The sequence below is a fragment of the Arachis ipaensis genome, chromosome B01 (genome assembly GCF_000816755.2).
Source record: "Arachis ipaensis cultivar K30076 chromosome B01, Araip1.1, whole genome shotgun sequence".
NCBI lineage: Eukaryota > Viridiplantae > Streptophyta > Magnoliopsida > Fabales > Fabaceae > Arachis > Arachis ipaensis.
In genome coordinates this window covers 14107359-14125306 of record NC_029785.2, presented here as the reverse complement: position 1 = coordinate 14125306, position 17948 = coordinate 14107359, and the positions used below count along the sequence as shown (strand labels likewise).

The 17948-nt window shown below is 36.3% G+C and overlaps 1 pseudogene; it reads right to left on the bottom strand.

Moving 5' to 3' along the window:
* LOC107616707 lies at nt 211–8228 on the bottom strand (annotated as a pseudogene).

Sequence of the window (17948 nt, the reverse complement as noted above, 5' to 3'; positions counted from 1 at the left end):
ACTATAAAATATTGGATAAATATTGGATTCACTGCAAAATATGGATATCATTTACAAAAGTCAATTTTGTTCAAGAGTATAATTTTGAACCCAAGACTTGCTAAAGAAAAAAATGAGCACATACTACCGGAATCAACTTTTGTAGTAGCTTCACTGTTAATTATGATTTTTCCTTAAATGAGTATCAGTAATGATAAAAAGTTAAGAAGAAAAGTGTGTAATTTAACTCAAGTAATTATCATTAGAGAAAGTAATAGAAGCTAGAAGAAATTTAAGATAAAACGATAATCAGATACTAATCTGGTGTACATCAAATTCTCAATATTACACCTACATTATAGCACACATTCACAATACAACACATTAGAACCTCAAAATACATATTAAAATAAGAAAGATGAAAAAACCTTCAAAGTATCTCTTGAAGCTTCTTACAGAAAGCATCAATATAAGTAGACTTAATCTTTATTAAGCAACACCTCCTTAATCTTATCATGGTTACTTTTGACTATTCTGCTTGTCTCATTCTCATCATCCATTACAATACTAACTGCTTTGCACACACTTTCCTTAGTGTACAATCCATCGTCTTCCCCTTTCTCCACTTCCACACCAACTTGCAAATTCTTACTCATTAGTCTTGCATTCAGAAACTGGTCACCAACATTTGGAAGCAACACCAACTGGCACTCATTGAGCAATGCCTCTGAAAAAGAACCTGACCCGCAATGTGTAATGAAGCATCCAACAGAAGGGTGTTCCAATATCAATTGATGCTGGATCCACCCTCCATACACAATCCCTCTTCCTTTAACCCTCTCTTCGAACCCTTCTGGTAGCGCGTCTCCAACTGAATCAAACCCAATTGGGGGTTTCAAAGCTACAAGAAAAGGCATGCCAACTAGTTCAAGACCCAACAACAATTCTTGAAACAGGTTTGGCCTCAACCTGCACTCACTTCCAAGACAACAATAAACCACTGAGCCTTGTTTGAATTCTCCAAGCCAAGAAGCCTATTTCTCATCCAATGCAGAGTTTGGTTTCTCTAGTATCACTGGTCCTGTAGGAAGCACAAGCATCTTGAACTGTTCCTCTACGAAATCAAGGTGAGGCCCTTCAATTCCCCTGCAAGTTCTGAATGCTATTGCATCGGCTTCACTCATGGAAATTAAATGAACATACGATCATAGAAAAGAACATTGCTCCCAAACACATGTTTCCGCTTATTAGCGTACGCTCGTGCCTCATGGACGTGAAATGTGATAGATAAATTAGGGTACCTTAGAGGAGGTTTCATGAGATCATTCATTGTTTGGTCGTCCCCTTTTTAGAATCTTGAAGGTACAACACTGTACCCTATCATGGCAGAATTGACAATACAAAAGTCAATGGCCTTGAGTCCTAAACGCGTTGCCAATGATGGCATCCAATGAGTGAAATCATAGAAAACAAGATCAGCTTTAAGCTGGCAAAGATAAGTTTCTGTTAGAAAATTAAATCAAGTGGTATGCAAGTAACAAAAGTTTAAAAAAGTCAAAGACAAAATTCAATTTGAATTCAAAGTGGTTACAAGTTTATGGTTCATCACCAAGATTCTACAAACTTCTTGTGCTATTTATCAACTTGCATGGATTAGAATTTTCATGAAACACGGTTAAAGAATTGAAGAAATAAAGTTTGAGTTGAAAACAATAATCATCTATTTACTAAAAGATGTTGGAAGCTTGAAGATTTTTGAAGAACATTCAAGAGAGTAGTACAGCTACAACATTCTACAACATTGAAGAAATTCAAAATCAAATTGAATTGAAATTGGAAGTCAAGCAAATTAGAAGATTATGGAAACTACATGAATACAAGTTGAAAGAAGATTCATGAAGCCAACTCATAAAATAGTGGTCATTACAAAATTGAGTTGTGATTCGTAAATTATTATTTTAGTAGGAAGCATTGTCTATATAAAAGTTTCATATGTATGTTGTTATCGATCTCTCGATGAACCAAAATACTTAGTGTTTGTTTCAAAAAATTCTCTCCTTATTATTATGAGTGTTAGTGAGTTTGAGAGATGAAAAATATGATAGCGTCATTTATATGAGTGAGTGATCCTAGGGCCAATTAAGTGTGGGTATTATACTTACATTTTGGTATCAGAGCTGGTTAATCCAACGCTTGGTGTTTGGGAGTTTGTGAGTTGTGAGAGAGTTCTCATATAGTTGTTTATTCAAAGAGTCGATATGGCAAACACTTTTAATATTGTGTGGTCCGGTCCCAAGTTAGATGGGAAACTTGATTATAGTTATTGGGAGACTTTGATGTCTACCCATTTGAAGGCCCAGAACCTGCGAAATTTTATTGAACCGGGTTTGGAAGAAGGAGCAGATGCTGCCCAACAAAGGAGAGATCAATTAGCGCTATCTCAAATTCATCAAGGAGTACATTATACGATGTTTGGCAAAATAGCAAATGCCAAAAGTGCAAAGAAAGCATGGAACACGTTGAAGCTGTCATACAAAGGCGTAGATAAAGCTCAGAAAGCAAAGTTACAGTCTTTGAGAAGAGAATATGGAAGGTACGAGATGTCTAGCTCAGAAACTGTTGAGCAATATTTTATTCGTGTTACAGATCTTGTCAATAAAATGAGAGTCTATGGAGAAGATATGCCCGATAGCAAAGTGGTGGAGAAAATTCTTCGCACCATGCCGATAAAGTATGACCATGTGACTACGATACTAGAGTCCCACGATATGGATACCATGACGATTGCAGAGTTGCAAGGAACCATGAAAAGCCACATCAGTAGAATACTGGAGAAATCAGAAAAATCAACCGAGGAAGCCCTGAAAAGCTGAGTGAATTTAAACAATGTTGCAGCATCAAGTCATACACAAGAAGGACGAGGTCGTGGTTTTAATTTTCAAAGTAGAAGTAGAGGAAGTTTCAGAGGTAGAGGTCGTGGCAATTACAACCAAGGAAGTTACAATAATTTTACACCACCTAATTAAGGAAGAGGTGGAACGAATTTCAGGCCTGTCAACCGAGGAAGAGGTTAAGGCAATTTTTATCAAAAAAGAACCAATTTCAATTGCTTTCATTTGTGGAAAGTTTGGACACAAAGCAGCAGATTGCAGATTTAAAATGGTGAATAACAATCAAGCACACGTTGCAGAAAATCAGCATCAAAATACTGATGATAATCCGGGTACTCAAACTTTATTTTTTACAAGTAATTCATGTGCTGGAGATGAAAATATATAGTACTTGGATAATGCTTCTGGTAGAAAGGAGTTATTTTCTTCATTAGATGATTCAGTTAAACTATTATTAAAGTTCAGTAATAGTACAAAGATCCCTATTGAAGGAAAAGGGCACATACCAATTAGATTGAAGGATGGTTCTCTGAGTTATATTTCTGATGTTTTCTATGCTCCTGAGCTTGAATACAATTTACTGAGTATGGGGCAATTATCTGAAAAGGGATATAAGATGATAACTTATCGTAGATGTTGCACTGTGTTTGAAAACAATGGAAGATTCATAGATAAAGCAAAGATGACTTCAAACAGAATATTTCCATTAAAAATTCAACATGTTAATCCCTCTTGCATGAGTTCTATGATACTTGATGATAACTGGTTGTGGCATATGCGGTTTGGGCATTTTCATTTTTCTGGCCTAAACTACCTGTCAAGAAAAGGACTTATTTCTGGTCTACCACGGATTCATATTCCCAATTGTGTTTGTGAGATTTGTCAACTGGGAAAGAAGCACAGAGACCCATTCCCTACAGAAAAGTCATAGAGAGCTAAAAGATTACTTGAAATTGTACATTCAGATCTCTATTCTGTAGAAATTTCAAGCAACGGTGGTAGTAGGTACTTTATCACTTTTATTGATGCTCTTAGTAGATATACATGGGTATACTTTCTAAAGCAAAAATCAGAAGCATGTGATGTCTTTAAGACATTCAAGGTGTTTGTCAAAAAACAAAGTGGCTATAAAATCAAAATTCTTAGAACAGACAGAGGAACAAAATATCTTGCATGTTCAGACTACTTTAAACAACACGGAATTCAACACCAACTAACAACTAGATATACTCCTCAACAAAATAGAGTTGCTGAAAGAAAGAATAGAACCATAATGGATATTGTTAGATGCATACAAAACAAATGACAAATGCCTAAAGAATTTTGGGTAGAAGCAGTCGCAACAGCAGTTCATATTTTAAATAGGTGTCCAACAAAGAGGGTTCGTGATAAAACTCCAGAGGAAGCTTGGAGTGAAAAGTGGCCTTTCATCCATCATTTCAGAGTCTTTGGGTGTATAGCTTATGCCCACATACCAGATCAATTAAGGAAGAAGTTAGATGACAAAGGCAAAAAGTGTATCTTTATCGGCTATTGCATAGACTCAAAAGCATACAAGTTGTATAATCCAGAATCAAAGAAAGTGATCATCAGCAGAGATGTGACGTTTGACGAGAAAGACAAGTGGGACTAGAACACAAAGACAGAAAAGCAGCTGACTATAATTCCAAATACATGTGATAAAGTAGAAGATGTTAATCCCTCTTGCATGAGTTCTATGATACTTGATGATAACTGGTTGTGGCATATGCGGTTTGGGCATTTTCATTTTTCTGGCCTAAACTACCTGTCAAGAAAAGGACTTATTTCTGGTCTACCACGGATTCATATTCCCAATTGTGTTTGTGAGATTTGTCAACTGGGAAAGAAGCACAGAGACCCATTCCCTACAGAAAAGTCATAGAGAGCTAAAAGATTACTTGAAATTGTACATTCAGATCTCTATTCTGTAGAAATTTCAAGCAACGGTGGTAGTAGGTACTTTATCACTTTTATTGATGCTCTTAGTAGATATACATGGGTATACTTTCTAAAGCAAAAATCAGAAGCATGTGATGTCTTTAAGACATTCAAGGTGTTTGTCAAAAAACAAAGTGGCTATAAAATCAAAATTCTTAGAACAGACAGAGGAACAAAATATCTTGCATGTTCAGACTACTTTAAACAACACGGAATTCAACACCAACTAACAACTAGATATACTCCTCAACAAAATAGAGTTGCTGAAAGAAAGAATAGAACCATAATGGATATTGTTAGATGCATACTCAAATCAAAACAAATGCCTAAAGAATTTTGGGTAGAAGCAGTCGCAACAGCAGTTCATATTTTAAATAGGTGTCCAACAAAGAGTGTTCGTGATAAAACTCCAGAGGAAGCTTGGAGTGAAAAGTGGCCTTTCATCCATCATTTCAGAGTCTTTGGGTGTATAGCTTATGCCCACATACCAGATCAATTAAGGAAGAAGTTAGATGACAAAGGCAAAAAGTGTATCTTTATCGGCTATTGCATAGACTCAAAAGCATACAAGTTGTATAATCCAGAATCAAAGAAAGTGATCATCAGCAGAGATGTGACGTTTGACGAGAAAGACAAGTGGGACTAGAACACAAAGACAGAAAAGCAGCTGACTATAATTCCAAATACATGTGATAAAGTAGAAGAAAGGCAACCTGACACAACCGAACAACCAGAATCATCTAGAAGATCTCAAAGAGAGCAGAGACTACCTGCTAGATTAGCAGATTATGAAGTAGGCAATGACAACGATCCGTCCGATGAAGAAATCATAAATTTTGCTCTATTTTCAGATTGTGAGCCGTTGAACTTTGAAGAAGCCTCTAAAGATAACAATTGGAAGAAAGCAATGGATGAGGAGATTTATGCCATTGAGAAGAATGACACATGGGATTTGACAGATTTACCAGCAGATAAGAAGCCGATTGGAGTAAAGTGGGTTTACAAGACTAAGTACAAACCCAGTGGTGAAGTTGATCGTTTCAAAGCAAGATTAGTTGCTAAGGGATACAAACAAAAGCCAGGTATCGGTTATTTTGAAGTATTTTCTCCTGCTGCTAGATTAGACACTATTCGTATGATTATTTCACTCTCGTCTCAAAATAAGTGGAAGATACACCAAATGGATGTTAAGTCTGCATTTCTAAATGGCACTTTAGAAGAAGAAGTATATGTTGAGCAACCTGTAGGATATGGAGTTCTTGGAAAAGAAGATAAAGCTTACAAATTGAAGAAAGCTTTGTACGGGTTAAAGCAAGCACCAAGAGCATAGTACAAGAAGATTGATTCTTATTTCATTGAGAATGGTTTCAGAAAATGTCCGTTTGAGCATACTTTTTATACCAAGTTCGTTGAACTTGGAGATATCTTGATCGTGTGTCTTTATGTTGATGATTTGATCTTTATTGGGAACAATTTGAAGATAATTGCAAAATTCAGGGAGGCTATGATAAAGCACTTTGAAATGACAGATATGGGCTTGATGTCTTACTTTCTTGGCATTGAAGTGGTTCAAAGAGATAATGGTATTTTCATTTCTCAGAAGAAATATGCAAATGATATTTTGAAGAAATTTCAAATAGAACATTCAAAGCCAGTTCCTACTCCAGTCAAAGAAAAGTTCAAGTTACTAAGAGAAGATAAATGAAGAGCAGTAAATCCCACATACTACAAAAGCTTGATTGGAAGTCTAATGTACTTGACTGCGACTAGACCAGATGTTGTGTTTGGGGTTAGTTTGCTTAGCAGATTCATGGAGGAGCCTTGTACCAACCATTTGCAAGCGGCAAAAAGGATTCTTCGATATATCAAAGGTACTTTAAATGATGGTATTTATTATGAAAATACTAATGAAGTGAATCTTGTCAGTTACACTGACAGTGATTAGGCTGGAGATATAGAAACAAGAAAAAGTACTTCAGGATTTGTATTTTATCTTGATTCTGGTGCAATTTCATGGTCATCAAAGAAGCGACCAGTAGTAGCACTCTCTACAGCAGAAGCAGAATATATAGCAGCAGCAAATTGTGCAACGCAAGCAATTTGGCTAAGAAGAATTCTTGAGGAATTGAATGAGAAACAAAGTACTCCAACAACAATATTTTGTGATAACAAGTCAGCTATTGCACTTTGCAAAAATCCAGTATTTCATGGAAGAACAAAGCATATTGATATTCGGGTTCATAAAATTAGAGAATTGGTAAATGAGAAAGAAGTTTTTATTGTGTACTGTCCCACTGAAGACCAAGTTGCAGATATCTTTACAAAACCGCTGAAGACCGAGTCATTTTACAAATTGAAGAGGATGCTTGGAATGATAAACTCTACAGCTTGATTTAAGGGAGGCAATGTTAGAAAATTAAATCAAGTGGTATGCAAGTAACAAAAGTTTAGAAAAGTCAAAGGCAAAATTCAATTTGAATTCAAAGTGGTTACAAGTTCATGGTTCATCACCAAGATTTGACAAACTTCTTGTGCTATCTATCAACTTGCATGGATTAGAACTTTCATGAAACATGGTTAAAGAATTGAAGAAACAAAGTTTGAGTTGAAAACAATAATCATCTATTTACTAGAAGATGTTGGAAGCTTGAAGATTTTTGAAGAACATTCAAGAGAGTAGTACAACTACAACATTCTACAATATTGAAAAAATTCAAAATCAAATTGAATTGAAATTGGAAGTCAAGCAAATTAGAAGATTATGAAAACTACATGAATACAAGTTGAAAGAAGATTCATGAAGCCAACTCATAAAATAGTGATCATTACAAAATTGAGTTGTAATTCATAAATTATTATATTAGTAGGAAGCATTGCTTATATAAAAGCTTCATATGTATGTTGTTATCGATCTCTCTATGAACCAAAATACTTAGTGTTTGTTTCGAAAAATTCTCTCCTTATTATTATAAGTGTTAGTGAGTTTAAGAGATGAAAAATATGATAACGTCATTTATATGAGTGAGTGATCCTAGGGCCAATTAAGTGTGGGTATTATACATACACTTTCTATGTCACCTTGGGTTAAGTCCATTGCTGTCATGATGAGTGGGTGCAGAGGGTAAGGAACGTCTGAAGTGGTTTCTGCGTTCGGTGGAAGGTTGTCCACGTGGGGAACCGCGACGGCGACGAATTTGATGAGATTTGGATAAAGATTGAAATGGACTAACTTGGATTGTGCTGTTTTGGGCGCAAATAATGTGATTATGTGGCCTCTTTTGGCTAACTTGTTACATAGGTAGAGGAATGGAGTTTGATGACCAAGGGCTAGCCATGAATACATGTCAATGCTTAAGGAACATGTATCCATGCAGATAATTATTAAATCAATAATGCTCCACATCCATGTAAAAAATACATGGATGTTATCCAATTCTTTTTTGCTATAGACGCCTCCTCCAATCTCCAAATCGTTTGTGATTCACGCATTACATATAACGTAAACCTTCTATGACCTTTGCTCAACGTAAACCATCTGCTGCAGCCTAAACCCTGTTCTTTACTCAATGTAAACCTTCTGCTGCAACCTAAACCTTCTTCTCTGCTTACGTTTTCTTCTTCTTCTTCTTTTCCTCGTGTTGTATAGGCTTCGTCGTTCTCATCTGCTTGCATTTTCTTTCTTGTTCTTCTTCTTCTCTACTCGCGTTCTTCGTTATGGATCTGGATTGACTTCAACGTAATAAGCTTAATCATTCTTCTTCTTCTTCATTTTCTTCTTCGATCTGGACTTCTGAATTGAAGCAATGAATGAATCAACTTCAAATCAGTTGAATGAGAGCAATTTGGATTATTCTTTCGAAATGAATCAATTTGATGAGGTTTGGATTATTCAATTTTGAATCGAATACAATGGAATGCAATTGCTAATTTTATTTGAATTGAATTGAATGGATGGAGGTGTTCTGAATATGAATTGAATTGAATTGAATTGATAATATCTAAATTGTAGACAGAGGTGTTTCGAATTTGAATTTGTATAATGGATTATGTTATAAACCCCGGTTAAATTAGTAGATAATTATTCAATAAATTAGTTTTTAATAAGAAGGATTAGAAATGTGAATATTATATCAAATTAGGATAGAGCTCATCGAAACGAGAATTTTGACACTAATTTTGAGAAAATCGGTCTAAAATTGGACCGAATGGACCGAACCGGTTGAACCGGATCCAAACCGGACCATCGGTCCAACCGGACCGACCTATTAAATGAACACATGCATTGCATCTCCCTCATTTCAGCAACGTGACACTGAAAGCTTGCATCCAGGGAGAAGAAGAAAAGGGTCCGAACCCTCGTTCCAAATTCAAGGCGCCGTAACTTTTCGATCCGAGTTCCGATCGCCGCACCGTTTGCGGCCACGCGTCCACCGCGTCGAGCTTTACATTTCTAACGGAACAATTTTATAAGTAAGCCCTTAAATATTCTCAGCCACTCTTTTCCCCAATTTTCGAGTTTTGAGAAGGGGTATTGAATTTCTTTGATTTTTGATGTTTTAGGATCCAATTAGCTTGAGGAAAACGTTCACTCTTGCTTATGTGAAGCTTGGGTAAGGTGAGGATATGATAATTCTATTTTATTTTCATTGAATTTGAGCTTTGAGTATTAAATTGGATATATATGTGTTATGAATATGTATTAGGTTATGAATAAATAATTGGAGCTTGGAATTGTGGATATTGGAACTTGGAGGAAGCTGAGCCTAGTGTTTATTGAATTCTGGAAGGGCTGTGTTTGTTTTGGAAGGGCTGTGTTTATTATAATTAAAGTGCCTTAATCGTTATGTGGGAATCGGCCAAGGTATGGTTTAGGTTTCTTGCATTTAATATATAATGTTCTGTGAAAACTTAGGCTAGATGACCATAGGATAAGTTAGAATGCAGGTGTATTTTAATGTTTAGTAATGGGTTGATGAATATGCTTGGTTTGGTTTGGTGATTTGTTTGTAAGATAATATTGGTTGCTAGTTGGATCTTTGAAAGGATATGTGATTGAATTGTTGATTATATGGCTATATTTTGGTTTGGTTGAATGATGATTGATGGAAAGACATGGAGCTTGTTGAGGATTATTGTTGGCAATTTGGATTGGTGGTAATAGGTTTGAAAATAATTTGAATGAAAAATGAGGTATTTTGTGTTAAAAGCCTAGGATTTGTGAACTATGATTTTTAGTTGAATTTTGGTCATTGGATTTGAATATTGTATGAGTATAATTGTTGATTTGAGGTAGATTTATTGTGGTGATTGTTATGATGATGAGGAAGGGTATGTTGAATTGGAAAGAATGCAGGTTTGGACCCGAAAAGGGTGGCAAAGTCCGAGTTTTAGAGGAGATGCTGCCGAAATTTTATAAAAATTAGAGATTTTGTTTATATGATTATTTAAAAAGATTTAGATTTAAAGGTTATATGGTTTGATTTTGAGTTATTAAGAAAATGAGCATGTTTTAAGTTTGATTTATTTAGAAAAGAATGAATTATGTTTTGAATTGGAACTATTGATGGACGGAATGGGAGGTGTGATAATGAAGGATAAGGATTGAATATGATTGATGTATGATGATGAATGAGATGTGATTGAAAATGATGTGGATGTTGATGAATTATAATTGAATTATTTATATGGCTTATGAATTTGAATGATCTGAGATACGAGGTTTCCCTGGATTAAGTGTTGTGGCTTGCCACCACGTGTACCAGGTTGAAAACTCGATACTCTGTTGACCTTACGACGTAAGTGTGACCGGGCACTATATAAATTCCCGGGAATGTTACCCCCATTGAGCAATATTGATTATTTGAGATAAAGCTATGCATAGACTCTTGGGGATGCACGTCGAGGGACAGTCTAAGGACAATTCAGACTTGTCGGGTTGGCTGGATAACCGACAGATGAGCCTCATCAGCCATAGGATAGGCATGCATCATATGCATATTATTTGAATTACTCGCTTGTGCTTTAATTGGGTGTGCCTAAATGTACTTGCCATGTTAAATGTGTATTTGTTACCTGCAGTATTTGTAACCTTCTTGTGTTTGCCTTTATCTGTCTATTTGTCTGTGAAAATACATGATGGAACTGGAGTTATGGAGGAATGGCAGTATGGTACTTAGATTTAAGGTTAAGTTAAGTTAGGTTTAAATATCCTTAGTAAACCACCTTTTATGGCTTCTGTTTAATACTTTAAGCTCTATAATCTGAGTGTCGGCGTTCTAGGTTTGCCTCTGGCATTCCCATAACCTTATATATTATGTGTGTGGCACATTTACCATACTGAGAACCTCCAGTTCTCATTCCATACTATGTTATTGTTTTTCAGATGCAGGTCGAGAGGCTTCTCGTTAGACGTCTGGACTCTTGAAGTGAAGTGGTTACTGGGTTATTTTGTTATGCTGTGTTGTATATATATATGTACTTAGCTTTCTCTCCGCATAACTTGTTCTTTTTTATCCTCTTAGAGGTTGATGGAGAGGCAGGATTGTGTATATGTACTTTTGGGTTTTGGATATGTATGTCTATATGTGTAAATATTCTCTGGCCAGTCTTGACTTCGCAGGCTGAGTTAGGAGCTTGTTATTTTGTATCTTTGGCACTCTATTCCTACTTCTGTTATCATATGTTCAATAGTTATGGTTTCCTTAGCACGCAAGTTAACTCGTTGCTTGAGCGTTGCGCTTTTATTTCGCGATTTTTGTTTTCTCTATTCTTCAAGGCTCCTAGAATATTATAATTCTTCTGCTATTATATGTACTCATTTTATTTTAGAGATCGTAATACCACACCACCTCTGTTTTACGACTTAAGCGTAACGCTTAGTGTGGTAGGGTGTTACATTATGGTATCAGAGCAGTTCGTTCCTATAGAATCTGAAAGATGGACTGATTGTACTTCTGTGCATTCTCTGTATATGTGTTTATGTGCTATTAGGATATTTGATTGATATATATGGCATAAACGTTTGTGAGCATGCATTTGGAACTTAAAGCATTAAACCTGCGATATTGAGACTAATCAACTTAATATCACTTGTTTAGTGTGTATAAGAACCAGATGTCGACTCGTGGACGCGATCGCGGGTAAGATAGAGGTAGGATAGGCACCGTTACTCCTAGCCCGGTAGGGAATGATCCATTAGACTTTATGGCTGCAGCTATGCAGGCAATAGTTGAGGTGCTGGGTAACCAGATAAATCAGGGTAATCACGGGAATAATAATGATGAGGATGGTCCTATGACACTTACTACGTTTTTGAAAGTTTGCCCTCCGACTTTTAGTGGAACCTCAAATCCCACTGATGCAGATAATTGGATCTAGGCTATGGAAAGGGCGTTGCAGGTTTCTGAGGAGCATTGGGTTGAGTTTAGAACTCATCAGCTGCAAAGCGAGGCTCAGCATTGGTGGTAGGGAATACGACGTATCCTGCAGACAGATGATGTTGGGATAACCGGGAGGTTGGTTATCTAAGAATCATGTTTTGCTTGATTGTTCTAAAAAGTTAGTACAGTTTATGCCAGAAGGGTCAGAAGCACCAGTTGTGGTGAATAGTTACTATTTGAACTCTATGATAGTAAACTGTTCTGGAACTGAATGTCAGGGTATTATGTTATTAACTGCGGGAGTATTAGGTGATGATCAGAGTTTAGAGCAGATTATGATTGTATGTGAATTTCCAGATATGTTTCCGGATGATATTAATGAATTTCCACCAAACCGGAAAGTTGAATTTGCAATTGAGTTGGTGCCTGGAGCCGGTCCGATTTCGATTACTCCTTACAGGATGTCACCTTTAGAAATGGCTGAATTGAAAGCTCAGCTAGAGGATCTGTTGGGTAAGCATTTTATCCGACCAAGTGTTTCTCCGTGGGAGCGTTAGTATTACTGGTAAAGAAGAAGGATGGAAGTATGTGCTTGTGTGTTGATTATCGGCAATTGAATAAGATCACTGTGAAGCATAGTTGTAAAAACCGAACCGGTGATCAAACCGGTCAACTTACTGGTTCCCTGGTTTATTGGTTCAACCGATAAATTACTGGTTGAATCGATAAAACCGGTCTCATGTAAATAAAAAATATAAAATAATCAAAAACTTAAAATTAAAATTTGAAATACATATCTACACTAACATTTTATGAAAAATCAAGTCTCAAATTCTAAAAATAACTAATAGAAAAACGTAGAATTTATCAGTACTACTACAATAGTATCTTAATTTGACACAATAAGAGTAACAATTCATTCATAAAGCTTGTCATCTAATTATAATATCAGTAGATTTTAACACTAGCATCAAAACAAATAATCTTAATCACAATACTAGCATTTAAATAGATCAAGCAAATTAATAAATTTTTAGTGAACTTTATATTTATATTAATAATGGCACATAATTAAAATATAATTAATTCAAAAAAATAAAAAATAAAAAATTAAATTAAATTAGATATTTATAAAATTATGTAATTGAATGTATACTATATAATTATTATTTGTCATATGTAATAGTAGGAAGCATGGTGGCTGAGCAGTAAGAGAAAGAGGCTGCATTACCAAGGTTCTAGGTTCGAACATTAGCTTTAGCATTTTGGAAATTTTTCACAACAGACCGATTCGATTAGACCGGTTTGTACCGGTTCTCACCGATTTTGATCGATTTCTTCAGTTTTTACCGGTTCTCTTCCTTAAACGGTCCAAGAGATAACCAAACCGGCTTAGGGTCTAGTTTATTGGTTTTTCGATCGAATCGGTCGATCTGATTCGGTTTTTACAACTATGCTCGAAACACTCGCACATATAATGGCATTCATTCACGATTCATCTTCATAAACCTCATAATATTTATAATATTATATATATGAATATATACTATATAATTATTATTTGACATATGTTATAGTAAGGAGCATGGTGGCTCAGTGGCAAAGGAAAGAGGCTGTATTCTCAAGGTTCTAGGTTCGAACCTTTGCTTTGTAATTTTGACAATTTTCACAACAAATCGGTTCGGTTAGACCGGTTTGTACCGGTTTCAATCGGTTTCCTCGATTTTTATCGGTTTACACCGATTTTTTTTCTTGAACGGTCCAAAAGGTAAACCAAACCGATTTAGGGTCCGGTTCACCGGTTTTCTGGTCTAACTGGCCGGTCCGGTTCGGTTTTTACAACTATGCTGTGAAGAACAAATATCTGTTACCTAGAATCGACGATCTAATGGATCAGTTACAGGGTGCCGGTGCGTTTTTTAAGATTGATCTGTGATCCGGGTATCTTCAGATAAGGGTTAGAGACGAGGATATTCCAAAAACTGCTTTCAGAACTCGTTATGGTCATTATGAGTATACAGTGATATCTTTCGGGTTAACTAATGCCCCAGCAGTATTTATGGATTATATAAACAGGATTTTCCGACCGTATCTAGACAAGTTTGTTATTGTCTTCATTGATGATATTCTTGTTTATTCTAAGTCTGAAGAGGAACATGCTGATCACTTGCAAACTGTGCTGCAAATTCTGAGAGACAGGAAGTTATATGCTAAATTATCTAAATGTGAGTTTTGGAAGAGTAAAGCAAAGTTTCTCGGCCACGTGGTGAGTAAGTAGGGGATAGCTGTAGATCCTGCTAAGGTGGAAGCAGTGATAAATTGGGAGCGACCAACTTCCGTAACAGAGATCAGAAGTTTCCTAGGTTTGGTGGGGTATTATCGCAGATTCATTAAAGGATTTTCACAGCTTGCCTTACCTTTAACTAAGTTGACCAGGAAGGATACGCATTTTATCTGGACTCCAGAGTGTGAGAAGAGTTTTCGAGAATTGAAGCACAGATTGACTACTGCACCCGTATTGGTATTGCCTGAGCCAAGTGAACCGTTTGAAGTATATTGTGATGCATCACTAAAGGGTTTAGGGTGCGTTCTAATGCAGCAACAGAATGTTGTAGCATACGCCTCACGGCAGTTAAGGCCGCTTGAAATGAACTACCTGACACATGATTTAGAATTTGCTGCTGTTGTGTTTGCTTTAAAGATCTAGAGGCACTATCTCTATGATGTTAAGTTTCATGTTTCCTCAAACCATAAGAATTTGAAGTATCTTTTTTAGTAGAAAGAGTTGAATATGAGTCAGAGGAGGTGGATGGAGCTTCTGAAAGATTATGATTTTGAATTGAATTATCATCCAGAAAAAGCGAACGTTGTGGAAAACGCCTTGAGTCGGAAGTCTTTATATGCAGCTTGGATGATGCTACGGGAAGAAGAGTTACTAAAGGCATTTCAAGGTTTGAATTTGGGAGTTACAGAAGAATCTGGAATTCTGTGTTTGAGCCAGTTGCAGATTTCAAGTGATTTTAAATTAGAACTTCTGAAGGCTCATCGAGACAGTGAAGCGTTACATAAGGTATTACCAGCAGTCGAACAGGGGAAACAGTGGAGAGTGTCAGAAGGACAGGATGGTTTGTGGAGGTTCAAGAACCGGATTATTGTGCCAGACTCAAGTGAGGGAAGATCAAATACCTCCAGTAATTTCGATAAGGAATTGTGACACCAACATTAAACGATTACACAAGAAAAGAATATTATTGGTAAGAGTAATGTAGAGTCGAGTTGGTATTAAGGAACACACTTTGGAACTCGAATCAGATATACGGAAGGATTACCTACATCTCTTTTCAGATAACTACTAACTACATCTGAATTTTGAGGGCAAAATTCTTTATTAGGTGGGTAGGATGTAAACCCCGGTTAAATTAGTAGATATTTATTCAATAAATTAGTTTTTAATAAGGAGGATTAGAAATGTGAATATTATATCAAATTAGAATAGAGCTCATCGAAACGAGAATTTTGACACTAATTTTGAGAAAATCGGTCCAAAATTGGACCGAATGGGCCGAATCGGTTGAATCGGATCCAAACCGGACCATCGGTCCAACCGGACCAACCTATTAAATGAACCCACGCATTGCATCTCCCTCATTTCAGCAACGTGACGCTGAAAGCTTGCATCCAGGGAGAAGAAGAAAAGGGTCCGAACCCTCTTTCCAAATTCAAGGCGCCGTAACTTTCCAATCCGAGCTCCGATCGCCGCACCGTTTGCGGCCACGCGTCCACCGCGTCGAGCTTTACATTTCTACTGGAACAATTTCATAGGTAAGCCCTTAAATATTCTCAGCCACTCTTTTTCCCCAATTTTCAAGTTTTGAGAAGGGGTATTGAATTTCTTTGATTTTTGATGTTTTAGGATCCAATTAGCTTGAGGAAAACGTTCACTCTTGCTTATGTGAAGCTTGGATAAGGTGAGGATACGATAATTCTATTTTATTTTCATTGAATTTGAGCTTTGAGTATTAAATTGGATATATATGTGTTATGAATATGTATTAGGTTATGAATAAATAATTGGAGCTTGGAATTGTGGATATTGGAACTTGGAGGAAGCTGAGCCTAGTGTTTATTGAATTCTGGAAGGGCTGTGTTTGTTTTGGAAGGGCTGTGTTTATTATAATTAAAGTGCCTTAATCGTTACGTGGGAATCGGCCATGGTATGGTTTAAGTTTCTTGCATTTAATATATAATGTTCTGTGAAAACTTAGGGTAGATGACCATAGGATAAGTTGAAATGCAGGTGTATATTTAATGTTTAGTAATGGGTTGATGAATATGCTTGGTCTGGTTTGGTGATTTGTTTGTAAGATAATATTGGTTGCTAGTTGGATCTTTGAAAGGATATGTGATTGAATTGTTGATTATATGGCTATATTTTGGTTTGGTTGAATGATGATTGATGGAAAGACATGGAGCTTGTTGAGGATTATTTTTGGCAATTTGGATTGGTGGTAATAGGTTTGAAAATAATTGGAATGGAAATTTTGAATGAAAAATGAGGTATTTTGTGTTAAAAGCCTAGGATTTGTGAACTATGATTTTTATATGCATAGACTCTTGGGGATGCACGTCGAGGGACAGTCTAAGGACAATTCAGACTTGTCGGGTTGGCTGGATAACCGACAAATGAGCCTCATCAGCCATAGGACAGGCATGCATCATATGCATATTACTTGAATTTCTCGCTTTTGCTTTAATTGGGTATGCCTAAATGTACTTGCCATGTTAAATGTGTATTTGTTACCTGCAGTATTTGTAACCTTCTTGTGTTTGCCTTTATCTGTCTATTTGTCTGTGAAAATACATGATGGAACTGGAGCTATGGAGGAATGGTAGTATGGGACTTAGATTTAAGGTTAAGTTAAGTTAGGTTTAAATATCCTTAGTAAACCACCTTTTATGGCTTCTGTTTAATACTTTAAGCTCTATAATCTGAGTGTCCGCATTCTAGGATTGCCTCTGGCATTCCCAGGACCTTATATATTATGTGTGTGGCACCTTTACCATACTGAGAACCTCCGGTTCTCATTCCATACTATGTTGTTGTTTTTCAGATGCAGGTCGAGAGGCTTCTCGTTAGACGTCTGGACTCTTGAAGCGAAGTGGTTACTGGGTTATTTTGTTATGCTGTGTTCTATATATATATGTACTTAGATTTCTCTCTGCATAACTTGTTCTTTTTGATCCTCTTAGAGGTTCATGGAGAGGCAGGATTGTGTATATGTACTTTTGGGTTTTGGATATGTATGTCTATATGTGTAAATATTCTCTGGCCATTCTTGACTTCGCAGGCTGAGTTAGGAGCTTGTTATTTTGTATCTTTGGCACTCTATTCCTACTTCTGTTATCATATGTTCAATAGTTATGGTTTCCTTAGCACGCAAGTTAACTCATTGCTTGAGCGTTGCGCTTTTATTTCGCGATTTTTGTTTTCTCTATTCTTCAAGGCTCCTAGAATATTATAATTCTTCTGCTATTATATGTACTCATTTTATTTTAGAGATCGTAATACCATACCACCTCTGTTTTACGACTTAAGCGTAAAGCTTAGTGTGGTAGGGTGTTACATTATGGTATCAGAGCAGTTCGTTCCTATAGAGCCTGAAAGACGGACTGATTGTACTTCTGTGCATTCTCTATATATGTGTTTATGTGCTATTAGGATATTTGATTGATATATATG